The sequence below is a fragment of the Hemiscyllium ocellatum genome, chromosome 22, assembly GCF_020745735.1.
Source record: "Hemiscyllium ocellatum isolate sHemOce1 chromosome 22, sHemOce1.pat.X.cur, whole genome shotgun sequence".
NCBI lineage: Eukaryota > Metazoa > Chordata > Chondrichthyes > Orectolobiformes > Hemiscylliidae > Hemiscyllium > Hemiscyllium ocellatum.
Genome location: NC_083422.1, coordinates 61,761,160 through 61,779,376, shown reverse-complemented (window position 1 = coordinate 61,779,376; position 18,217 = coordinate 61,761,160). Strand labels below are relative to the sequence as shown.

General features: G+C 41.6%; 1 protein-coding gene across 1 annotated transcript in view; it reads right to left on the bottom strand.

The window, feature by feature from the left end:
- The window catches only part of shoc2 (SHOC2 leucine rich repeat scaffold protein), a 191,347-nt gene that overhangs the window by 159,088 nt on the left and 14,042 nt on the right, over positions 1 to 18,217 (bottom strand). The window lies entirely within an intron of this gene.

Below are 18,217 nucleotides of genomic sequence, written 5' to 3'. Positions count from 1 at the left end.
CCAGGTGCAGCAAGCAATTAGGGAGATAAATGGTATATTGACCTTCATTACAAGAGTAGGGACATTTTACTGCAGTTGTACAGTTCCTTTGGGTGAGAGTACCTGGAGTATTGTGTGCAGTTTTGTTTTCCCTCCCTATGAAAGGATGTCTTTGCCATAGAAGGAGTGCCCCAGAGGTTCACCAGGCTGGTACTCAGAATGGCAGGACTGTCCTACAAGGAGAGATTGGTTCAAATAAATCTATATTCACTAGTGTTTCGAAGGAAGAAAGAGGATCTGATTGAACTATATAAAATTCTAACAGGGCTGGACAGACTAGATACAAGAAGGATAGTCATCTGGTTGGGGGAGTCTAGGACCAGGTGATGTAGTCTCAGGATATAGAACATAGAACATATAGAACATAGAACATATAGAACATAGAACATAGAACATTACAGCGCAGTACAGGCCCTTCAGCCCTCGATATCATGCCACCCTTTCATACTAATCTGAAACCCATCCCACCTACACTATTCCATATACGTCCATATGCCTGTCCAATGACGACATAAATACACTTATACTTGGCGAATCTACTACCGTTGCAGGCAAAGCATTCCATACCCTTACTACTCTCTGAGTAAAGAAACTACCTCTGACATCTGTCTTATACCTATCTCCCCTCACTTTAAAGTTGTCTCCCCTCGTGTTTGCCGTCCCCATATTTGAAAAAAGGCTCTCCCTGTCCACCCTATCTAACCCTCTGATTATCTTGTATGTCTCTATTAAGTCACCTCTCAACGTTCTTCTCTCTAATGAGAACAGCCTCAAGGCCCTCAGCCTTTCCTCGTAAGACATTCCTTCCATACCAGGCAACATCCTAGTAAATCTCCTTTGGACCTTTTCCAAAGCTTCCATATCCTTCTTATAATGCGGTGACCAGAACTGTACACAATACTCCAAGTGCGGCCGTACCAGAGCTTTGTACAGCTGCAGCATAACCTCCTGGTTCCAGAACTCAATCCCTCTATTAATAAAGGCCAAAACACTGTATGCTTTCTTAACAACCCTGTCAATCTGGGTGGCAACTTTCAGGGATCTGTGTATATGGACACAGAGATCTCTCTGCTCATCTGCACTCCCAAGAAACTTACTATTAGCCCAGTACTTTGCATTCTGATTACTCCATCCAAAGTGTATCACCTCATACTTGTCCACTTTAAACTCCATTTGTCACCTCTCAGCCCAGCTCTACATCCTATCTATGTCTCTCTGCAATCTCTTACATCCTTCGTCACTATCCACAACTCCACTGACCTTAGTGTCGTCTGCAAATTTACTAACCCACCCCTCTAAGCCTTCATTCAGGTCATTTATAAAAATGACGAACAGCAGTGAACCCAACACCGACCCTTGCGGTACGCCGCTAGTAACTGGACACCAAGATGAACGTGTTCCATCAACTACAACCCTCTGTTTTCTTTCAGCAAGCCAATTATTGATCCAAACTGCTACGTCTCCCACAATCCTATTCCTTCACAATTTGTATAATAGCCTACTGTGGGGAACCTTATTAAACGCCTTGCTGAAATCCATATACACCACATCAACCATTTTACTCTCATCTACCTGTTTGGTCACTTTGTAAAAAAACTCAATAAGATTCGTTAGGCGCAACCTACCCTTCACAAAACCGTGCTGACTGTCCCTGATCAGATTATTCTCTTCTAGATGGTTATAAATCCTCTCTCTTATAACCTTTACCAACAATTTACCAACAACTGAAGTGAGACTCACTGGTCTGTAATTACCAGGGTTGTCTCTACTACCCTTTTTGAACAAGGGAACCACATTTGCTATCCTCCAGTCCTCAGGTACTATTCCTGTAAACAATGATGATTTGAAGATCAATGCCAAAGGCTCATCAATCTCTTCCCTTGCTTCCCAGACGATCCTAGGATAGATCCCATCCGGCCCAGGGGACTGGTCTATTTTCACACTCTGCAGTATTTCTAATACCTCTTCCTTGTGAACCTCAATCTCTTCTAGTCTAGATGCAAGTATCTCTGTATCTTCCTCGCCAACATTTTCATTTTCTATAGTGAACACTGTCGAAAAATATTTATTTAGTGCTTCCCCATCTCCTCTGACTCCAAACACAACTTCCCACTATTATCCTTGATCCAGGCAGATCATTTAGGATTGAGATGAGGAAACATTTCTTCACTTAAAGGGCAGTGAACCTTTGAAATTTTCTACCACAGAAGGATGTGGAGGGTAAGTCACTGAATATATTCAAAAAAAAGATGGACACATTTTTCAATTTTAAAGATGTCATGTGGCTGGGAGAAGCTGGAATATGGCATTGAGATAAAGGAATAACCATGATCATACTGAATGGCAGAGCAGGCTCAAAGAGCCAAATGGCCTACTCCTGCTCTTAGTTTCTTAATATGAAGGATAAAGCATATCCATGGGAAAGGGGCAGGCAGCCAACCAGGTGTGGAGAGAGTCTGCATGGATTTACAAAAGGGAAATCATGCTTGACAAAGCTATGCAATGTCTTGGTGATGTGATTAGTAAGGTTGATCCAGGAAACTAGTGGAAGTAGCTTACTTGGACCTTTAGAAGGTTTTCAATAAGGGCCGACATTAGAGGTTAGCATGTAAAGCTAAAGTACATGGGATTGGCTGTAGTGTTCTGACAAGGATAGAGAACTGGCTGGCAAACAGGAAACAAAGAGTAAGAATAAAAAGATCATTTTCTCAGTGGCAGCCAATGACTAGTGGGGTACCACAGGGAGCAGTACTTGGACCCCAGCTATTCACAATATTTATTAATTATTTGGATGAGGAAACTAAATGTAATAGCCCCAAATTTGCAGATGACTCAAAACTGGGTGGGCAAGTCAATTGAGTGGATGCAGATACGTTGTAATTTGATTTGGACAAGATGAGTGAGTGAGCTAATGTATAGCAGATAAAGTATAATGGAGATATTGAGGTTACCCATTTTGGGAGCAAAAACAAAAAAGCTGATTATTATCTGAAAGGCTATAGGTTGGGAAAGGGGGAGGTGAAACAAGACCTGGGTGTCCTTGTACACCAGTCACTGAAGTAAGCATTCAGGTGCAGCAGTTGGTGAAGAAAGTAAATGGTATTTTGGTCTTCATAGTGAGAGTATTCAAGGACAGGAACAGGAGTGTCTTCCTGGAATTATACAGGGCCTTAGAAGACCACACCTGGAGTTTTGTATGCAGTATTGATCTCCTTATCTGAGGAAGGATGTTCTGGCTATGAAACAAGTGCAACAAATGTTTTCCAGACTGATTCCTGGGATGGCAGAACTGATGTATGAAGAAAGACTGGATCATTTCGGGCTATATTCAATGAAGTTTCAAAGAATGCAGTGGAATCCCAGAAATCTATACAATAGGATACAAATAATGGTATATTTTCAGTTGAGTCTGATTAACATTCGCCATGATCCAGTAGCAATAGTAAAAAATCTAGTGCAATTGTCCTGATCGACACATAAACACAAGTCACACTGACAAAGTACTGCAGTAACACAGTAGTAATGCTGCCTGCAGGCAAAGAGAGAAGAAAATTGTCAAGGAAGGTGCAAATGAGATCAATCAATAAACCATAAATTAATGCAAATAATGCCTGTACTAAGTTACTTCTTCCTTGATAAACCTAACACAAGAATTACTATTTATGATTTAATTAAAGTAATTAAAGTTAACATTCCATTTATTGAATTGATTACTTTCAATTATGTTTTTCATAGTTGCTCATCTATAAAGACTTGTGACGTTTTTATTTTTAGATGCAGTCATGCGTGATCACAGAATAAAAGACAATATTTTAGCCATTGCATCAAACTGCTAAGAGTATCTGTGTAACAAGTGCTTCCTTCACTGCCTGAACTGTGTACATTCCTTGACTATTGAGAAGTAAATCTTGCAATCATCCACAACTCTTCATCTCACTGTTTGTTAATTCTCTCTCTCTCTCTCTCTCTCTCTTCACTTTCCACCTTGGCAATTAGTGTCAAGCTTAAAACTTTGAAGAAATACTTTTCTGTGTCTGTTGGTGTCTTGAAATTTTGACTAGATGGAATCCTGCACCCTTGTTCCTTCTATGAGGTGACATAGAGTGGCAGATGAACAATATCTATCCTGATCTTCAGCTAGGGCCCATTATTGTTCCACAAGAAGATCAAGGAGTGTGCCAGAAACAGGATTCAAGATGAGACTTTTCCTCACCCTTCAAAAGTTTTTATCACTGATTGGCATCAAAGTCTCTGTGCCCTTGGGCAGGAAAGCAGCTCATCAAAACCAACAAAGATAGAAGATTGAAGGTGAGGTGTGAAGAACCTGTTCAGAAGTTGAAAGTGTCTCAGCTTCCTACATTGCAGTACAAGCCCCAGTGAAGGCTGTCCTCAGTTCAGTCATCAAACGTTTGTAGAGTTGGCACCAGACAGTGGGACCTCTCTTCCTGATCAAGGTGGGTGACGAGCTGGCACAGTCTCTTGCATCAGAGAAGAAAATACTGACATAGATATTTAGAGTAAACCACTGGCCTAGATACAAACTGAATTGACAGAAGTTTCCAGGAACCAGTACGCAGACCAGAGTGTGCAACAAGAAGGTAAACAAGATATGTAAAGTGCCTCATCCACAAACAGGAAATGAATAATACCGATGGGATGGGGAAAGCCCACTGCCAGGCTGACCTCAAAATCAGACTATATGCATCACTTCTGTATCATTTCAGCTTGTTAATTAAACTGGATTTCAATTTAAAAATAAGTATTCAAAGGGATACTGAATAAATCCTGAAATACTTAAGTGACTGCTGTGCAGACCAGGTGGACTCGCCTTGAGAAATGCAGGGTTGCAGGGATAGGGGAGGAGGGGTGGATCTGGGTGGGATGCTCTTCAGAGGGTCTGTGTGAACTTGATGGGCTGAATGGCCTGAATCTACACCGTAGGGATTTTATGATCCTATTCTATAAAGAAACCAAAGTTCTGTGTCCAGTTGCTGTGAATGGAAATAGGAGAAGCGTGTTCAGTTAAACAAATAGGAGAAATGCATACACTCCTTTAGACTTCATTCTTCAACATTATCAATCTAACTTCTGTAATCTACATGTGTAATTTTCTAATAATTCCTATTTATTTTCATAAAGAAGGAACCCTCCTACTGCACAATTGTATCAACGCGTCAGCCTCAGACAAAGCATTTTATTGGGAATTTTTCAGATTGAAATGAACTCAAGAACTCCCTCTGCAGGATTGATAACATTCTTCACAATGTTCGCAATGTGTCGCCGAGAAGAAGTTTAGTGCTGTAAAATTTGACTTTCAGTTCCTCTACAACTCTCTTTCAGCATACACAAAATAATTACCACAGAGAAAACTTTGACCTCTCAATCAAAGCAAACAGTGCTTGATAGCCTATAATTTTAAAACTTGTGTGGCTTCATTGTAGCGATTAGTTTGGAGGTTAAGATAGCTTTGAAAAAGCCATGAATCAGCACTAACCTGACCTACAACTTTCATGTTTATACCATCTATAACATCGTAAAGCATCTCAAGATAAAACTTGTAACTATAGTGCCCTTGAAGCATTTCAAAACACTTCAAGGTCAATAAAATAGTGCCTGTTGTGTAGGCAAACAATTTATAAAGAGCAAGGTCCTTAGAAGCAATGAAATAACAGACCAGATAATCTTTCTTATGTTGGCGTGATCAACAAATGTTGAGCTGAAATATGCTCTTATTTGCATATTTCCACAGAATCTTATAATAACCACAGCAAGCAGCTTTTTAAGTGTCTTATCTGTAGCAACACATTGTTGACAATGCAGCATTCCCTCAATAATGCACTGAGATTTCACTCTAAATTAAACATTCAAAACCTAAACGTATACTGTTTAGATGTCTGAAAATCTGTTACTAGCCAGACAAGGAGACGAGATGAATGAATGAGACAAGACAGTAGTCATAAATAAGAACAAAATAATGCTCTTGGAAAACCCAAGAGAATCAGGCAGCATCTCTTGAAGAGAAACAAAGTTAACATTTCAGGTCAACGAGCTTTCATCAGAACTGAAGTGAAATGGAGATTGACGAGTTCTAAAGTAAAGGATGTAGGGGAGGGTTTAGAAAGAACATAGGAGAAGATATGTGGGAGTGGGGAGATTAAATAACAAATGATTTAATGATGCAAAACCAAATGGATATCATGAAGAAACAAAGTTTGTGTCCAAATGAGGTGCAAATTGCTACAGAAACCATCTATGAAACAAGAGGGATAATAGAACATAGAAAAGTACATCACAGAACAGGCCCTTAGGCCCACGATGTTGTGCCAAGACTTAATCCTAATGCAAAATAAAGTAATCTAACCTACACACCCCTCAACTCACTGCTATCCATGTGCATGTCCAGCAGTCACTTAAATGTCCCCAATGACACTGCTGCCACCACCACCGCTGGCAACACATTCTATGCATTCACAACTCTCTGCGGAAAGAACCTACCTCTGACGTCTTCTTTATGCCGTCCTCCTAATATCTTCAAACTATGACTTCTCATACCAATCAATCCTGCCCTGGGGAAAAGTCTCTGGCTATTAACTCTATCTATTCCTCTCATTATTTTGTACACTTCGATCAGGTCTCCTCTCATTCTCCTTCTCTCCTGAGAGAAAAGTCTGAGCTTATTCAACCTCTCTTCATAAGGCAAGCCCTCCAGTCCAGGCAGCATCCTGGTAAACCTTCTTTGCACTCTCTCCAAAGCCTCTGTATCTTGCCTATCGTAGGACAATCAGAACTGGACACAATATTCAACTGTGGTCTCCCCAGGGACTTGTAGAGCTGCAGCAAAACCTCACGGCTCTTAAACTGTTAATGAAAGCCAAAACATCATATGCTTTCTTAACAACCCTATCCACTTGGATGGCAACTTTGAAGGATCTATGCACTTGCACACCCAGATCCCTCTGTTCCTCCACACTGCCAAGAATCCTGTCTTTAATCCTATTTTCAGCATTCGAGTTCGACCTTCCAAAATGCATCACTTCACATTTATCCAAGTTGAACTCCATCTGCCATTTCTCAGCCCAGCTCTGCATCCTGTCTATGTCATGCTGCAGCCTGCAGTAGCCCTCTATACTATTGACGACACCTCCAACCTTTGTGTCATCTGCAAATTTTCTAACCCCTCAACCTCCTCATCCAAGTCATTTATAAAAATTACAAAGAGCAGAGGCCCAAGTACACTGCCTTCCGGGACCCTACTCAACACTGACCTCCAGGCAGAATACTTTCCATCTACAACCACTCTCTGCCTTCTGTCAGCCAGCCAATTCTGAATCCAGACAGACAAATTTCCCTGTATCCCATACTTCCTGACTTTATGAATGAGCCTACCATGGGGAACCCTATCAAATGCCTTGCTTGAAGTCCACCTACACCACATCCACTGCTCGACCCTCATCGACCTGTCTTGTCACCTACTCAAAGATCTCAATAAGATTTATGAGGCATGACCTGCCCCTCACAAAGCCATGCTGACTGCCTTTAATCACTCTATGCTTTGCCAAATAGTCATGAATCCTATCCCTCAGAATTCTTTCCACACCTTTGCTGACCACAGATGTGGTTTGTAATTGCCAGGGATTTCCCTATTACCCTTCTTGAAAAGTGAAACAACATTCACTTCCTTCCAATACTCTGGTACGACTCCCATGGAGAGTGAGGAGGCAAAGATCCTCGCCAGCGGCTTAGCAATCTCCTCTCTTAATTCCTGGAACAGCCTAGGATAAATCTGATCTGGCCCTGGGGACTTATCATTCTTAATGTTTTCCAAAATTTTCAGCACATCAACTTCATCAGCCTTGATCTGGTCAAGCCTGTATCCCAGCTCCTCTAAGTTTTCATTTACAGCAAGTTCCCTTCCCTTAGTGAAAACTGAAGCAAAAAATTCATTTAGGGCTTCCCCATCTGCTCAGATCCTCTATCTGCATTTGCCGAGAGGTGTGACGGAGGAGCGAAGGAATTCTAGGAAGGTGAGTCTAACGGATAAAGAAAGGCAAAGATCAGCCCTGTAAAGCAAAGGGAGAAAATGAAACCTGCATTACGCCAGATGAAAACAATGCTCACTGCAGTACAGTATACGGGTCTGAATGTATTAACACTTAATTGACAAGCTCCACCCACTGTGGTAATGTTGCAGATACTTGATGAGGGTAAAGAGGAATTTGTAGGAAAGAGACCCGCACATTCTGAAGATCTGAAACAAAATCAGAGGTTCCTGGAGAAACTCACCAAGTCTTGCATCATCTGTGGTGAGATAAACAGTTAATGTTTTGAGTCCAGGGATCCTTCTTCAGAACTCTTCTGAACTGAGCTCTGGAGCAGGTTCTGAGAAAGGGTCACTGGACTCAAAATGTTACCTATATCTCTCTTTCTCCACAGGTGATGTCAGATCTGCTGAGTTTCTTCAGCAATTTCTGTTAGTTTCAGATTTCCAGCATGAGCAGCTCCTTGTTCCATTTCTGACCCGGAGTGGACAAAAATAAATACACGTTATCTTTGCAGGATTCTTCATGTGAAGTTCTGGACCAGCAGCTTCACAGTTAAAGTAGTTGAGTATAAGCCAGGAACCTAGACAGCCAGCACCACAGTGGATCACATAGCTTTTTATTGACACTGTGGCTGGTCTAAAAATCCTGAATGAACTTGATAGGTGCTGAGAGATTGTATCTGTCTAAGGTAAGGGGGAGAGGGAGTAGATGAGAAGTTTGAGTACAGGTGGTTGGGTATACAGATGCCAGGCAGGTGACAAGCTAGTATACCAAGAGAGTAGGGTTAGAATGTCTGGTAGATGATGGGCTGCAGACTGAGATAGACAAATATTTGGTCCTGCTAAAACCAAGAGAAGTGGGCTGTAAAGTGGAGTTGAGGCAGAAGATCCTGATTGTGTTAAATAGCAGAGCAGGTTAGAGGCTATATGGTTGATAGCTGCTCTTATTTATTTTGTTCTGAAAACAAAATGATTGTGAAAACCTATATGATTCAATAGATTCTTTTATTCATGAATTAGGGATAATGCTGTTGCTTGTAATATTAAGAAAGTACAAAGCTAAACCTGGAGCATTGGAGGCTGAGGGTGACTTTATCGAGATTTATGAAATCATGAGGGGCATGGGTAGGGTGAATAGCCAAAACCTTTCTCTGAGGGTGGGGGAGTCCAAAATGAGAGAGCATATATTTAAGGTGATAGGGGAAAGATTTAAAAAGGACCTGAGGGGTAACTTTTTCACTGAGATGAAGCACGTACAGAATGAGCTGCCAGAGAAAGTAGTGAAGGGAGGTACAATTACAACATTTAAAAGGCATCTGGGTGGGTATATGAACAGGAAGGGTTTAGTGGGATATGGGTCAAATGCTGTCAAATTGGACAAGGTCAGATTGGGATGTATGGTCAGCATGGACAAGTTGGACCAAAGGGTATGTTTCTGTACTGTATAGCTCCACGGTTATTAATTTCTCTAATCACTTAAACATTTAATAATAGGATTGCAAAGCAAGATATTTTCCTCTGTAAATCTAAGCTGAAACAATAATTATGGATTTAATGGCTGAAGTTAGTGTGTAGATCATCCAGTAATTTATGCACAGAAATGTTGTAAATTACCAGAAATTGCTAGTTGTCTCAGAAAATACCCTTACACTTGTGATTTTCAAGAAATGGCAGCATTTTTTAATTAATTGTGTATCAAATTCATAGAAGGCTGGACTGTGTACCTACATTTTAACATGGAGCACAGAACGTTACAGCACAGTACAGGCCCTTTGGCCCTCAATGTTGCGCTGACCTGTGAAAATAAACAGATGCCCATCTAACCTACACCATTCCATTATTATGCATATGTACGTCCAATGCCCATTTAAATGCCCTTAACAGTTGCAGGCAGGCTGTTCCATGCCCTTACTACTCTTTGAGTGAAGAAACTATCCCTAATGTTGGTCCTAAATCTATCACCCCTCAATTTAAAGCTATGCCTCCTCGTGTTAGCCTTCCCCATCCGAGGAAAAAGGCTCTCACTGTCCATTCTATCTAACCCTTTGATTATCTTATACGTCTCATATAAGTCACCTCTCAACCTTCTTCTCTCCAACGAAAACACCCTCAGTTCCTTCAGTTTTTCCTCATAAGATCTTCCATACCAGGAAACATCCTAGTTAATCTCTTTTGAACCCTTTTGAAAGCTTCCATATCCTTGCTATAATGCGGTGACCAGAACTGCATGCAATATTCCAGGTGCGGCCTTACTAATGTCTTGTCCACCTGAAGCATGACTTTGTGGCTCCGAAAATCAATCCCCCTACCAAAAAACGCCATATGCCTTCTTAACAACCCTTTCAATCTGGGTGGCAACTTTCACGGATTTATGCACTTGGACACTGAGATCTCTTTGTTCATTGACACTGCGTCGAATGTTACCATTAGCCCAGTACTCTGCATCCCTGTTACTTCTTCTGAAGTGAACTACCTCACACTTTTTCACATTACACTCCATTTGCCACTTCTCAGCCCAGCTCTGCATCTTATCTATGTCCATCTGTAACCCACAGCATCCTTCGGCACTACCCACAACTCCACCTACCTTTGTGTCATCCACAAATTTACTAACCCATCCTTCTAGGCCTGCATCCAGATCATTTATAAAAGTGACAAACAGCAGTGGCCCCAAAACAGATCCTTGCGGCACACCACTGGTAACTGAGCTCCAGGACGAACATTTCATATCAACCACCACCTTTTGCCTTTTTTCAGCTAGCCAATTTCTGATCCTAACCGCTAAATCGTCTTCAATTCCGAACTCCATATTTTGTGCAGCAGCCTACCATGTAGAACCTTATCAAATGCCTTACTGAAGTCCATATACACCACACCAACCGCTTTAGCTTCATCCACCTGTTTTGTCACCTTCTCGAAAAACCCAATAAGGTTAGTGAAGGACGACCTACCCTTCACAAAAATGTATTGACTATCCCTAATCAAATTATTCCTTTCCAGATGATTAAAAATCCTATCCCTTATAACTTTTTCCAACACCTCACCTACAACTGAAGGAAGGCTCACTGGCCTAGAATTTCCAGGGTTGTCCCAACTCCATTTGTTAAAAAGGAAACATTTGATATTCTCCAGTCTTCTGGCACTACTCCTGTCGAAAACATTGACATAAAGATTGAAGCCAAAGGCTCTGCAATCTCCTCCCTGGATTCCCAGAGAATCCGAAGATACATCCCATCGGCCCGGGGTCTTATCTATTTTCAGATCTTCCAAGATTGCTAAAACCTCCTCTTTGTCAACCTCAATCCCATCTAATCTTGTAGTCTGTATCCCTGTATTCTCACTAACATTGCCCTTTTCCAATGTGAATACTGACGAAGAGTATTCATTAAGCGCGTCCCATATGTCCTCAGATTCCACACACAACTTTCTACTACTATCTTTTATTCTTTTATTCCAGACATACCTATCAAAGTCCTTAGGGTTTTCCTTGATCCTATTTTAATACAAGATTTACATTCCTTTAATGCTGTTCAACATCTGCAGCTCAGAAAAAGTGGGCGGCACGGTGGCACAGTGGTTAGCACTGCTGCCTCACAGCGCCTGAGACCCGGTTTCAATTCCCGACTCAGGTGACTGTCTGTGTGGAGTTTGCACGTTCTCCCCGTGTCTGCGTGGGTTTCCTCCGGGTGCTCCGGTTTCCTCCCACAGTCCAAAGATGTGCGGGTCAGGTGAATTGGCCATGCTAAATTGCCCGTAGTGTTAGGTAGGGGGTAAATGTAGGGGTATGGGTGGGTTGCGCTTTGGCGGGTCGGTGTGGACTTGTTGGGCCGAAGGGCCTGTTTCCACACTGTAAGTAATCTAATCTAAAAGGAACAACTAAAACTGTCAAGCCTTATTTCAGTAAATAGTAAATTGTTCTAAAAGTTAAAACATATAATCTTTTTCAGTGTTTCTTACTTTTCCTTTCTCTTTACATTCTCCCCAATCCAATTTTTCTTTTCCTCTTTATTCCTCTTTCCATACTGAACTTGACTCTACTTGACCTGATTTCCTTCTCCATCATTCTTTTGTTTCTTTCTCAATTCTTAATTTTCACATGTTAAGCAGATAGACTGTTCATTCTGCTATTTATCAAGGTCCCAGATGTCCTGTTGGCATCACTACTCTTCCAACTTGCACTGCCAGCAATGTGTTTGCTGTGCAAGCTGCTGACATATGCTGCAGGTATGACACTGAAGTCACACATACAGCAACATGTCCGCCCCCTTGATTGATCATTGCTGGCAACCACAACAAGCTGCCTGGCTTTGTGTCTGAGCTCGAGGCAAGGCAAGGCAAGACAGAAGTACTGTGAGACTGTAAATTCTGAATAAGGTGCCAATGCGCAAAAATGCAAAGCACAGATGCTGCAAGCATCCAAGTAGGTATAAATGGAGTGGGTCAAGGATGTGGTGCTGGAAAAGCACAGCAGGTCAGGCAGTATCCAAGGAGCAGGAGAATAGACTTTTCGGGCATAAGCCTTTCATCAACATTCCTGATGAAGGAGTTAAACCGAAACATTGATTCTCCTGCCATTTGGATGCTGCCTGACCTGCTGTGCTTTTCCAGCACCACACTCTCGAATCTGATCTCCAGCATCTGCAGTCCTCACTTCCTCCTAGTAAACTGAGTGGGTGCTAAGAAAGCAAACTAATCACCCTGAAATGCACCTTGTTCCAGTGCATGAGATGATACCTTTGCCTGAACATAAAGTGGAGTATTGAAATAGTGAATTGTACTATGAGTGCATCAAAAGCGTGCCATGATGATGTGGCAAGGCTGGTGCATGTCCAATGTTAACATCCTTGGACAAAGCTGACAGGTGATCTCTACCCATGGACCATAGAGTCATACAGTATTGAAACACACACTTTGATCCAACAAGTCCACGCCAACCATGATCCCAATCTGAACCAATCCCAATTGTGTGCACTTGGCCCAATTTCCTCCAAACCTTTCCTATTCATTCAAATGTCTTTGGAACATTATAACAGTACTGGCATCGATCACTTCCTCTGGAATTTCATTCCACACATGGAAGAACCAAAATGGGTCAAAATAAAAATCTTATAGTGTAATAACTATAAGAAATCCAGAAATAAGCTTGCAGCCTCAGGAGCTGCTGCAAGATCCATGTTACTCGCAGTTCACATTTTTTTCAGCACGTCCTGAGAGGTTGGGGAATATTTGCCAAGATGGAGGCCTGGAGAAGCAGGCTGCAGGCTGGAGCAACCAGGAACCTGCTCACATTCAGCTCGGGAATTCTTGCTGTTTAGTTTCTCTCCAGTGCTTGGTAAATTGGTAAAATGCATATAAATGAGGCATGATTGGGTAATAAAGTAATATTAATGAATCTAAACAAGCTTTTGCTGCATATTAGTGCGATTCTAATAGCTTTGGTGGAAAATTAGACCTTTCTTTCTTGACATCAAGAATCACACTTTCCCATTCTCACCATATTTTACCAGCTGTCTCGGTATTGCCCATATCTTTCAGAAGCTGAGAAGGTTCCACTCTCTATTTCAGAATCAACTAGATCAACAGGCATTTCTTAATGGACAAAAGGATTTATTCCATTATTTTTTGTTGAACTTTAAAAGAACAAAATAGCCTCCACCCTGTGTCATGTCAGTGCAGCCATGAAGATATTGTAAATGTTAAATCTGTATTCTAAAAATGGACATAACATTTTATTTTACATTTATTTTAAATGGACAAATGACATCTTGTGACTTTGGCAACACCAACTCTGAGCAGCTCCTGAAACTCAAACAGATGCCTCATTAAAACTTGGATGATCACACCCACTTGTGGAGTACACATCTCATTGCATAAGGGTGATCCAAAAGATACAGACAATGGGGTTTGAAGACAACTCACCTGAATGTTTCATTAAGGATTAAAGAGAAGAACCTTCATTTGTGGCAAGCTAAAGTGAATGGCCATCATTACCTTCCTGTTGTATTATGGTGCCACCTCCATTCCAAACAAACTAAGTGGGTCACATGACCAAAACCAGTTTCCATGGTTACATTTTATTTACCCCAGAAGCAAAGGGGAAAAGCAGAACCATCAGATCAATTACAGACTTCTGTCTTCAGCCAAAAATCAATTGCAAGTCATCAGACAGCTAAAGTATTGTACTTGTCCAGCTTCCAAATTCAAATGAGAAATTCAACTCTGGGCTGATCAACTATAAGAACCACTGAAGCAACTGAAAGACTTTTGTACTTGCAAGATCATCACTTCCGACAAAATATCAACTCAACTGAGAAATATCTGGGCTGCACAGAAATAAGGACAGGGTTAAATTCCATTTTTATAATCATCAGTATCCAGTCTTTGTGTGTATATGTATGCCCATGGGACAGTTTAAAAGAAGTATCACTGGACTCGAAATATAAATGTTGTTCATTTTATCACAGATGCTGCAAGGCCAGTTGAGTTTCTCCAGCAAAATCTGATTATGCATTTGCCTGTAACACCCGCATTTGGAGCACAAGTACCTCAGATATATTCCAAATATTGACCCAGATTTTCTGATCTCTGTTGGAATCCTTACTTCTGACTCAGATCAAACAAAACATTCCCAATTCCCTTTGCCGGAGCTTTCCAGTTGAACTTCCAAATCATGAGCCTTCATATCTGAAACAATCCAAGAAACCATGTAGGCTGCAGCAGAGCAGAAATCATGTTCCCTTTGTCTGCAATAGCTGCTATTAAGGTCCCAAAGCCACTCTGACACCTACCAAGAGAAGGTAACTGTGTTGGATCAGTGAGCGATAAGATGGAAAGTGAGTGGCTAGGGGAGGGATTTAAGGTAGCAGCTGAGTGATTATAGGGTGGCAGGTAGGTGAAGGGTTGGTCGGAAGCCAAGTTTAAAGTGTTGGGTGCCAGATGGGTTGGGGTGAAAGGTGACAGGGTTGGGGAGCATTTGAGGATCTGGGGAGGGATGTGCTTGGGGACACAGTTTTATGTCCTTAGGAAGTCGGTTAGATGTCCAGGAGTGGGAGCAGGTGGACATTGGATTTCCTGAGGGGAAATAGGTGTCTGCTGGGTGGCGGGGGTCAGTCAAGTGTCTTTGTATGGATCTTATATACACAGGGTGGGAGGTGTTAACGGGAGTGATTGTGGGGTTCCAGTGGTGAGTCAGGGTAAGTCAGTTTTAGATATTTTCTAATCAACCTGTTCAGAGACGTTATTACATTCCTCAGGTGGGACTTGAACTCCCCCTCCTCTACTGGAGGTATGGACCCAACTATTGCACTACCATAGTCTCTTAAGACAGTTTTACTAGCCAGAAGTTACAGCAGGTCTTAGTGCCTCAAACTGCCGGTCATGATTCCATGTGAAGTCAACAGCAAAAGTACTAGGGACATGGACTCTGATGCAAAAATGGCTCCTGATTATTTCTATTGAAGTTGTTCAGAGGTGTTATAACACATCTCTATTCCCAAGAGTCCTGTGTCTGAGATAGGGTACTACCACTGCTCTACAAGGGCCTTACAATAGTTGCTGTAGAGCTCCTACGCATTGCCAACCATTGTGAGGCCCCTTTAAATCTCACAGGATTTTAAGTGTGGTTCAATTGCCTGACCTTGTAAACCTGAAATCTGTCCTAAAACAACTTAATGTGTTTTATTGAAATATCCTGGGGTTGAAATAACTTTCCCCCTGCTGCACTCATAGGATGTCCCTCTCCCAGTCTAGAATAGAAACAGAATAGATTTTACTATCATGTGTACTTCTATATGAAAAATACAGTGAAAAGTTTTATATGTCACCCTTTCATGGCACCGATATTAATGACAGAAGTCATAAAAATGTAAAATTAAGACAAAGTTCAGTTAACAGCTCCTGGGCTTGGGGAAAGCCAATTAAGAAATGAAGTAATACCCATAAGATGTAGCCTGGACGAGACTGCCTGCAAGGTCGCGGGAAGCCACCTCATCACTGAGCCAGGAGAAAACTTCTGCCAACGCCATTAAAAGAAGCTAAGATGAATTGTGATAATAACTATTGTAAGTATAATCACTCATTCTCACCACATATCTGGGATCTCAGCAATGTCGGATTACCACAAGGGGATCACAATGAGAAAAGGTTTGGAAAACACTGTTCCAATCTTATTATTGAATTATGTCTAACTCAAAGCCAGGGACTTCACTGGAGGATTCCACACACACACACAGGAAATTGCCCATCAGAGGTTTCAGCTTCCCAGACAATTCCATGCAGTCAGTGAATTGGGACTTTGGACAGGTCGTGACGTACACCTTCTGGTTTATATGCAGCCTCCAACTAATCAAAGACAAGAATATCTGGGATAATATGTTTATCTTGCTTAGAATATCAACTACTAATCCACAATACTACAGTTTTCTATAATACATTGTAGTTCTAGCATTTCTTATTTTAATTAACCTTTTGATTCCCATGGATTGGGCAACATTCAAAAGAGGGGAAAAAAAATCAAAATTAATAGATAATATAATTCTTGGAAAAACTTGCAAGACTGAATACATATTTTGAAAGTTACATGAAAACAAAGACCAAAAGCAAAGATCTGATGAAAGGTCAGCTCTGCCTGACTGGGTAGAACTACTGCCTCACAGCGCCAGGGACCCATGTTCAATTCCAGCCTCGGTTGACTGTGTGTGTGAAGTTTGCACATTCTCCTTGTGTCCATGTGGGTTTCTGCCGGGTGTTCCAGTTTCCTCCCACAGTCTATAGATGTGCAGATTAGGTGGATTGACCATGCTAAATTGCCCAAAGGGTCCAGGGATGTGCAAGCCTGGGAGATTAGTCATGGTAAACATGAAGTCATGAGGTGGGTCTTAATGGAATGCTCTTTGGAGAATCGGTGCAGTCTCAATGGATCAAATCACTTTTGTCTGCGCTGTAGGGATTCTATTTGTTAACTCTGTTTCTCCTCAAGGTTTGTATAAAGATTTGTAGCTCAGGTGCCGGTTGCCATAGTTGTGGGTATGTTCACCATGGTGGGAACTTGATTTTCAGATGGTTTGTCTCCGGGCTAGGTGACATCTTCAGTGCTTTTGAATCTCCTGTGGAGCGCTGCTATACTGTATCTTCTGAAATGTATTTGCTGCTGCTTCCAGATCTGGTTGTACGTTGTAGTGGCCAGTATATTAGGTCTAGGTGTATGTGTTTGTTGATGGAGTCCAGGTTATAGTCCAACAGGTTTAATTGGAAGCACTAGTTTTCGGAGCACTGTTCCTTCATTGGGTGGTTGTGGAGTGCACAATTATAAGACACAGAATTTATAGCAAAAGTTTACAGTGTGATGTAACTGAAATTATACATTGAAAAATACCTTGATTGTTTGTTAAGTCTCTCATCTGTTAGAATGACCATGATAGTTTCACTTCTTTCACATATAAATCGCAAAACCTTTTTGAAGAGTTACATTTTCAGGTTAACTGTAACAATTAGTGTCAGTGCAGATAAGATGTTAGCCCCCTGTGTTCTCTGTCTATGCTATGATGTTTAGACTGATTCTAATTTAAAAAGTGAGTTAACAGAGTCTAACATGGATTCATGTGGTTTTTGAGCAAAGTACAATGTAACTGTGCAAGTACAAATTCACCCCACAAAATATATGTATATGTGTGCATGTGTGTGTGTGTGTGTGTGTGTGTGTATGTGTGTCTGGGGTGGGTGTGTGTGAGTGTCTGTGAGAGAGAGTGTATATGGGTGTATCAGTGTAAAGTGTCCAAGTCTGTGAGAGGATGCATGTGTGAGTGTGGGAGTATGTGTGTATGTTTGGGGTGGGGAGTTGTGAGTGTCTGTGTCTGTGACACAGAAGAACACCTGTAGAGTTGTTCTTCTTCTTCGCTTCGCAGTTCGGGAGTATTGCAGTGTGTTGTACCCTTTTTGAACAGAGTCCTAATACAGCTTCTCTTGTGTGTGTTCGGGTGGCTGCAGTTGTAGTTCAGGACCTGGTCCATGTATGTGGCTTTTCAGTACACTCTTGTAGTGCATTCACTGTTCTGTGTTCCTTCTACCATCACATCCAGGAATGGGAGTTGGTCATTGGTTTCCTCCTCTCTTGTTAGTTTGATCCCTGTGAGCATGGTG